We start from the raw sequence: 7648 nt of genomic DNA on the forward strand, positions 1-7648 counted from the left end.
GTAACTCCAATTTCGCTGTGGCCAATTGCAGATTCAGTCCTATAGGGCCATTTACCTTTTCCCAAACTACCTTTATTAGTGTTGGTCTTATTGGAATGGTTTCTGTGAACTTGCAGGTCAGAATGGCATCTTGTTTTAAGTTTTGTCAAAACATTTTTCTGAGGAATTCCTAGGATAGGAATAGATAGCAGCTGTGTTAGTGACCAAATGACAATCAAAGTTTTGTAACAGAACCCAGACATCTTATTTACATTTCAGCTCTAGTCTCGTAGGACCTAGTATCTGTGTCTCCCAAACCTTTGGAACTTTCTTTACTCGTGTATAATGTATCCAAGAATCCACCCCTTCTACCTTTACTGCTGTAAATGTAGTTAGCAGTACTTGGTACGGTCTGTCCCACCGTTCTTTTAATGGTTCTTCGTTCCAGTTCCGGATGTATACTTGGTCCCCTGGTTGGATGTCATGTGCAGGATTTTCCAGGGACAGTGGCCTATTCCACACCAGAGTGCTACGCAGTAGAGTTAAGGTTCTACCGAGAGACAGCACATAATTATAGACATCCTGATTCCCTTTAATATGGGTATTAGGGTTGGGTTCCAGCGCCTCGTATGGCTTTCCATAGAGGATCTCATAGGGGCTTACTGACATTTTGTTTCTAGGTTTTATTCTGGTTCTTAGCAGTGCTATAGGCAATGCTTGTGGCCATTTTATTTTAGCCTCCTGACATATTTTACTGATCTGTCTCTTTATTGTCTGATTCATCTTTTCTACCTGTCCACTAGATTGGGGCCTCCAAGGAGTGTGTAAATTCCATGATATTCCTAATAGTTTACTAACTTCTTGTGCTATGGTTGCAATAAAATGTGGACCCCTATCTGATGATATCCCAAAAGGGACTCCAAATCGTGGAATGATTTCTCTAAGCAACCACTTCACCACTTCTTTTGCCTGATTGGTGTGACAGGGAAAGGCCTCCGGCCATCCAGAAAAAGTGTCAACCGCTACTAACAGATATTTGTATCTTTGTACCTTTGGTAGTTCCGCAAAATCAATCTGCCAATAATCTCCTGGTTCCATTCCTACTCTAATTCTTCCCATTTCAACCTGTCTTTTTATGATTGGATTGTTTTTCAAACAAATTTCACATTTTGATCCCACTGATTTTGCCATTGTTAACATCTGTGTGGAAATTATTCCTCGTTTTAAATAAGTTACCAATGCTTCTGCACCCCAATGACATTTCTGATGTTCAGTTTGTAGAATTTTCTGCATTATTGTCGGTGGCACTATTACTTGTCCTGTTGTCATTACATACCACCCTTCAGAGTTCTTTTGGGCTTTTAAGAGTCCTGTTAACTTTTCATTTTCTTTTGAATAGTTTGGACTTTGTGGAAGATAGGTGTGGAGCGGGCTTACCTTCAGAGGTATCAAAGCCATCATGCTCCATACCCTCCGAGCTATTTGCCGAGCTGTCCGATCAGCCAGTGTATTTCCTTCGGATATCTTTGAAGTTCCTCCTTGGTGTGCTTTGCGATGCATAATAGCCACCTGTTTAGGCTTTTGTACAGCAGTTTTTAATTCCAAAATTTCCTTTTGATATTTTATATTAGATCCTTGTTAGGATAAAAGTACCCGTTCTTTCCATAACGCTCCATGAATGTGTACCACACCAAATGCATATTTTGAGTCTGTCCATTCATTTACCCTCTTGCCATTGCTCAGTTCCAATGCTCTCGTGAGAGCTATTAATTCTGCCCGTTGGGCCGATGTTCCAGGAGGTAGTGCTTTAGCTTCGACTACCTCTTGTTGCGTTTTCACAGCATATCCTGCGTATCGTGTCCCGTTCTCCACAAAACTGCTTCCATCTGTAAAGAGTTCCCCAGTCTGGTTGTTCAAGAGGTACATCCTTTAAGTCTGTTCTGGTATGTATGTTCGATGACTTCTATGCAGTCATGTTCAAGAGTTCCTTCTTCTAGGTCAGTTCCTAGAAAAGCTGCTGGGTTTAGCAGATTAGTAGTTCTTCAAATTTATGTCATCCTGTTCCATTAGGGTTGCCTGATAGTTCATCATCCGGCTAGGGGCCAACCAATGCCCCCCTTTTTGTTCTAGAACAGTGGTTGCCATATGTGGCACAAATACATCAATATGCTTTCCCAAAGTTAATTTACTAGCTTCTTGGATCAAAATGACAGTTGCTGCTACTGCCCTCAAGCATGAGGGCCATCCTGCACTCACCGGATCCAGTTGTTTTGAGAAATATCCCACCGGTCTTTTCCAGCTTCCGAGTTTCTGAGTTAATACTCCCAGTGCCAACCTCTGTCTTTCCTGGACAAACAATTGAAAGTCTTTTGTCAAGTCTGGGAGTCCCAATGCCGGTGATTTTGTTAATGTCTCCTTCAGATTTTTGAAGGCCTCTTTCTGTGGTTTGTCCCAAACAAAGGCATGTGATTTTTGGGCTTCATGCAGGGGTTTGGCACAATAAGTCCACAGTCCATTATCCATAATCAGCACCACCCTGTCATGCCCAAAAGTATTCTTAGTTCATGCAAGTTTCGTGGTTCTGAGATGGCACAGATTGCCTTTATGCGATTTATTCCCAGTTTTCGCTGCTCTTGTGAAATCTCATATCCCAGATACAGCACAGTCTGCATGCAATTTGTGCCTTTTCTTTTGAGACTTTATAACCATTTAAGCCTAGCTGATTCAGAATTTCAATTGTCACCTTTATGCACAGGGATCTTTGTTCTGTTGCAATAAAAATGTCATCTACATATTGTAACAAAAGGTATTGTGATCTCGGTACCTGTATTTTCCCTTGGGTGGTCCATGCTTCCAATTCCTTGGCCAGTTGGTTTCCAAATAGGGTCGGACTGTTCTTGAATCCTTGTGGAAATCTGGTCCATGTCAATTGTGTTTTCCGTCCATTCTGTGGATTTTTCCATTCAAATGCAAACAGTTTCCTGCTACTTTTGTCAAGGGGAATGCAGAAGAAGGCATCCTTTAAATCAATTACTGTAAACCATTTATATTTTTTCCTTCACAGATGTTAGCAATGTATAAGGGTTGCCACCACCGGGCATTTATTGCCCTCAAGTCTTGTACTAATCTATACTCACCATTTGGTTTCTTTACTGGGAAAATTGGCGTGCTATATTCTGATTCACATTCTTCTAAAATTTGGTGTTTTAAAAATTTCTCAATTGTTTTTATAATTCCATATCTTGCTTCTAGGTTTAATGGATATTGTTTAATCCTTACTGGTTTATCTCTGTCTTTTAATTCTACTACTGTTGGCTGAGCTGCTTTTGATTTCCCCGGGATTTCGGTTTCCCAAACTGTCGGTATTACAGCTTGTTCTACTTCTTTTGGAATTTGTGGAATAGGTTTGTCTTTGAGAACTAAAATCTGTCCCATTTTTGATTCAGGGATTTGCATTATCAATTCACTGTTTTCAAAAGCAATTGTAGCATCCAATTTACTTAATAAGTCTCGTCCCATTAGCGGAATGGGACATTCAGGCACATATAAAAATTCATGTGTCGATTCTTTTCCTCTAAATCGTAAGTCTAGGGGTTGCAAGAATGGCCGTACTTCTTCTTTCCCTGTGGCTCCCTCAACTGTCATAGTTTTCTTTTCTATTTTTCCATGCAAATCATTTAAAACTGAGTAAGTGGCCCCTGTATCTATTAAAAATTTTACTTATAGGATCATAGAATCATAGAATAGTTAGGGTTGGAAAGGACCTTAAGATCATCTAGTTCCAACCCCCTGAGTGGGCAGGGACACCCTACGCTAAATCATGTCACCCAAGGCCTTGTCCAACCTGGCCTTGAACACTGCCAGGGATGGAGCATTCACAACCTCCCTGGGCAACCCATTCCAGTGCCTCACCACCCTTACAGGAAAGAATTTCCTTCTTATATCCAATTTAAACTTCCCCTGTTGAAGTTTGAACCCGTTACCCCTTGTCCTGTTACTACAGTCTCTAATGAAGAGTCCCTCTCCAGCATTCCTATAGGCCCCCTTTCAGATACTGGAAGGCTGCTATGAGGTCTCCAGGCAGCCTTCTCTTCTCCAGGCTGAAGAGCTCCAACTTCCTCAGCCTGTCTTCACTCGGGAGGTGCTCCAGTCCCCTGATCATCCTTGTGGCCCTTTTCTGGACCTGTTCCAACAGTTCTATGCACTTTTTATGTTGAGGACACCAGAACTGCACACAATACTCCAAGTAAGGTCTCACAAGAGCAGAGTAGAGGGGCAGGATCACCTCCTTCCACCTGCTGGTCACACTCCTTTTGATGCAGCCCAGGATACGGTTGGCTTTCTGGGCTACAAGCACACACTGCCGGCTCATGTTCATTTTCTCATCAGCCAGCACCCCCAAGTCCTTCTCCACAGGGCTGCTCTGAATCTCTTCTCTGTCCAACCTGTATCTGTGCCTGGGATTGCTCTGACCCAGGTGTAGGACCTTGCACTTGGCATGGTTAAACCTCATGAGGTTGGCATCAGCCCACCTCAGAAGTGTGTCAAGGTCCCTCTGGTTGCCATTCCTTCCCTCCAGCGTATCAACCAAACCACACAGCTTGGTGTCATCGGCAAACTTGCTGAGGGCACACTCAATCCCACTGTCCATGCCAGCGACGAAGATGTTAAACAAGACCGGTCCCAACACCAATCCCTGAGGGACACCACTCGTTACTGGTCTCCAGCCGGACATTGAGCCATACTCCCCCAACACCATTGTTTTAGCTATGTTGGATCCTGCGAAAGGATTCCTTGGGGACATAAACTGCCCTCCCCGGATAGGCATTCATTTTTCCAATGTCCTTCCTTCTTGCAAAGTGCACATTGATTATATCCTAGTCTTTCTGTGCTCATTCCCATTCTTGGATTATAAAATCCTCTGCCTTGTCCCCGTCCTCGCATATTTCCTCATCCTCTTCCCCTAGGGTTAGGGAAACCTTGTTCTATTCCCTGTATCACTGCCAGCAAATTCTGTTGTTGTCGCCGGGAGTTCTCTTTTTCCCGATTATTATACACCTTCCAAGCCACGTCTAACTGTCTGTCCAGGTTCTGTAAATCTGCCCCTTCTAGTTTTTGCAGTTTCTTTCTGATATCATCTTGAGACTGCCCCAGGAAAATCAAGGCTATTTGTGCTTTAGCCTGTTCCGTTTCCACATCTAAATCCGTATATTTCTTTGCGTCTCTTTAAGTCTCTCTAGAAAGGTAGATGGTGATTCTGTCTTTTCCTGCCTAACATTACAGAATTTTGACCAATTCATTGTTTTGGGTATAGCATTTCGTACCCCAACGATTACCCAATCTTGGTACCTTTGTAAATTCCTCATCCCCCCCTGGTGAGTTATAATCCCACATTGGATCTTCCATCGGAAAGTTCTGATCTAAATTTCCCATGACTAGCCCCTGTCTAATATCCTCCCAAACCCTCTCTCTAGCAGTTCGCAATACGATTTCCTTTTCTGTTGAATCTGTAAGAGTATCTAAAAGTACTTGGATGTCATCCCAGTCTGGATTCTGGGTTTTCATAATCATTTTCATTGCTCGAGCTACTCTATCAGAGTTTTCTCTATATGTCCCTGCTGACTGTTTCCAAATAAAAAAATCCCCCGGGGAAAAGGGTACCTTAACGTATACTGGTCCTTCCGTTCCTACTCCCTGTCTTAAGGGTGTGAGCACTGCATTGGGCGCCTGAGCGTGTATCTTTCTTTCCTGTCCTCCCCTCTGACAAGTTCAGTGTGAGACTGGAGTAGCAGGGAGATCTGCCCTCTGACCTTTACCTTCATAGTCACTCTCACTCTCGCTATCACTATCATCCTCTTCCCTCTTCCCTCCGTTTGTTGCCAGCGGGGCTGTTGGAGCTGTTACTAAATCAAGATTTTCATAATCCCTCTGGTGTTGCAAACTATTTTCTAAGGCAAGACACTCAATACACCTTTTTCCTGCAACACACCCCTTACATTGTTCATTTGTACTCGTTTTAACAACCATAAGTCTGCAAGGTTTTTGCCATTCCTCATTATTTCTTAAAGCAAAGAATAGATCCACATATGGTACCTCATCCCATTTTCCTTTCCTTTTACAATACAACATCAACTGCAATATAGTATTGTACTGTAAAGTCCCATTTTCAGGCCATTTTTCCTTATCCTCTAGTTCATATTGAGTCCACCAGGTATTACAATAATCAATTAGTTTACTTTTTCTCATACTTTGCCTGAATCCACCCTCCTTCCAATGGTTTAAGATACAACCTAAAGGAGATGACTTAGGAATTGACGGCATTTTGTAAATGCAAAGAGATTTCTAAAACAAGTCTCTCTCACTATACACACACACACACACCCCAATATGTTACAGAATTTATACAGACAGATGCTTATCCTGCAGCACAAAGACCAATACCAAACCACGTTTGCCAAACCTGCAGAGCTTTCGCTACTGTCTAAGAGACGGTGCTAGGCTTTTACCCTGAGAGCTCTCTAGCCCCAACCAAGCACAGCTTTCGCCGCGTCTAACAGGCAGGCTTTACTACTAGCCCAGCCAAACGCAGCTTTTTCGCTGCATGTAACAGGCAGGCTTTTACCAGACCTTTACCAAAGGTCAATACCATACACCAGACTTTTACCAAAGGTCAATACCATACACCAGACCTTTGCCAGCGGTTAATACCATACATTTACTAGAAATTGGTACCATAACCCAAATCCAAAGCACCTTTCTTACCGTGTCAGAGGTCTGCCGTGAGCAGCGGAGGTCGGTCGTGGTCGATGGCTCCCCGAGAATCTCTCGGTGCCGGCTGGAGCAGGATCGTGACGCGATCTTCCTCAGCAATGCCCACGAGGTCCCATCTGGGTCACCAAAATGTTAGCGTAAGAACTGACACATAACCACTGGAATGGTTATATGAGGTGCTTTATTGCAGCACTGGGAAACCAGGGGCACGCGCCCAAATCTGGCTTCCACCCCATCACATCGTGCTTACAATTTATACACTAAAATGTCATCACTAATACATATTCAACACAGATTACATCACTGACTAATACATATGCATTAAGGATTGCCACATCAGTCTATTACGACATCAGTCTCTTTTGCGCTTGCGCAGTCCCCCTCTGGTGTTCATCCTGATGAAGTAAGGAGTCTTCCTCAGATGAAGTAAGAAGTCTTCCTCAGGTCGTCCTGTTCACTTTTCTGTTCCTTGGACATGTCCCAATAATTATGTGGACACCAGAATTCTCTTATTTTCACTTGACTACTCCTGGTACCTTCTTGAGTTCTGCTTCAGTAGTGTTTCACAATACTCCCCTGGATCCACCCATATACCCTTCCCCATATATGGCTATGTTAATTGCTTATCATTATAGCTACCATTGTAACATTTAGTTATAAAGTAACTAAGATACATAATAGCAGAATTTCAACTTGTTGTTAATACAAAAGAAACCCTCTACTGATTAACAGATTTTCAAATATAACCATCTTTTCTCGTTGTACTATTGTTTCAACGCACAATTTCACCTATTACCACCACAAGAACAGGTATTCTACAACTTCTCTAAGCAAAATGTTCCAGTATGTCATCACCTTCAAAGTAAAAATGTTTGGAGTTGTTTGGTTTCTTTTTCTC

At 42.7% G+C, this 7648-nt stretch overlaps 1 pseudogene; it reads right to left on the bottom strand.

The window, feature by feature from the left end:
• Nucleotides 1-243: 243 nt before the first annotated feature.
• LOC130595276 (uncharacterized) lies at nt 244-5556 on the bottom strand (annotated as a pseudogene).
• Nucleotides 5557-7648: the final 2092 nt, after the last annotated feature.

This window comes from Pezoporus wallicus, unplaced genomic scaffold, assembly GCF_028554395.1.
Source record: "Pezoporus wallicus isolate ANWC-B61680 ecotype Strahan unplaced genomic scaffold, APGP_CSIRO_Pwel_v1 contig_6926, whole genome shotgun sequence".
Classification (NCBI taxonomy): domain Eukaryota; kingdom Metazoa; phylum Chordata; class Aves; order Psittaciformes; family Psittacidae; genus Pezoporus; species Pezoporus wallicus.